Source organism: Dipodomys ordii, unplaced genomic scaffold (genome assembly GCF_000151885.1).
Source record: "Dipodomys ordii isolate 6190 unplaced genomic scaffold, Dord_2.0 Scaffold95, whole genome shotgun sequence".
Classification (NCBI taxonomy): Eukaryota; Metazoa; Chordata; class Mammalia; order Rodentia; family Heteromyidae; genus Dipodomys; species Dipodomys ordii.
The window spans coordinates 3,651,398-3,652,463 of record NW_012267311.1 but is presented as its reverse complement, the minus strand read 5'-3'; positions in this window follow the sequence as shown (position 1 = coordinate 3,652,463).

The following is a 1,066-nucleotide window of genomic DNA, read 5'->3' as shown; positions in this document are numbered from 1 at the left end:
AGCCTATGACATAAAAAATATGATCTTGGGCTGGGAAGGTGGCTCAGTGGTAGAGCGCTTGCCTTGCATGCCTGAGGCCCTGAGTTCGATTCCTCAGCACCACATAAGCAAAAAGAAAAAAGCCAGAAGTGGCGCTGTGGCTCAAGTGGTAGAGCGCTAGCCTTGAGCTGAAGAGCTGAGGGACAGCACCCAGACCCAGAGTTCAGGCCCCACGACCGGACCCCCCCCCAAAAAAAAATATGATCCTGAGACTCGACAATATGATGCCTTCCATACCTTACTGTATGATTTCTTTCTTTTTTTTTATTGTCAGTCATGGAACTTGAACTCAGAGCCTGGGTGTTGTCCCTGAGCTTTTTCGATCAAGGCTAGTGCTCTTCCACTTGAACAACAGCATCACTTCCAGCTTTTCCTGAGTTATTAGAGGTGAGTCTTTTCTGTCCAGGTTGGCTTTGAACCGAGATCTTCAGATCTAAGTTTCCTGAGTAGCTAGGATTACAGGTGTTAGCTACCAGCACCTGGCTATTGTGTACTTTTTAGTTATCTTCCCAGTAAAGATAATGTAGTTCATGGAATTCCTTTCCTTCGACTTGGCCTTTCTCTCTTCCTCCCTTCTTCCCTCCCTCCCTCCTTCCCTCCCTCCCACTTCTCTTTCTTACTCTCACTCTCTCTTTCAATCTCTCTCTCTGTCTCTTTCTTGTGCTTGCTGTGGACATAAAGAGTCAGTTATCTGGAATCAGGGGCCAGACTACTGAATTAGAGAGTTGAGCATGGTACAGAGAGAAGAGAGTGAGGATGAAGGTGTATGTGGTCTGTGACTGTGACATCTCTTTTTCCAAGCTATACAACCTAGACAGATAACCAGACACCCTCATCTGAACACTGGATGGCCATGTGAGTTTCTTTAAGACAGACAAAGGTCTATAACTCTGTTCTTTCTTTGTGGAATGGAAGGGCTTTGTGATGTCACTTCTGTGAGGCAGAGATGACAAAGTCTAGAATCTGGAAACATTAGGTTTAACACCCAGGAGGCCTAGCTCGAGGGATGGATATTAAGATTTAGATC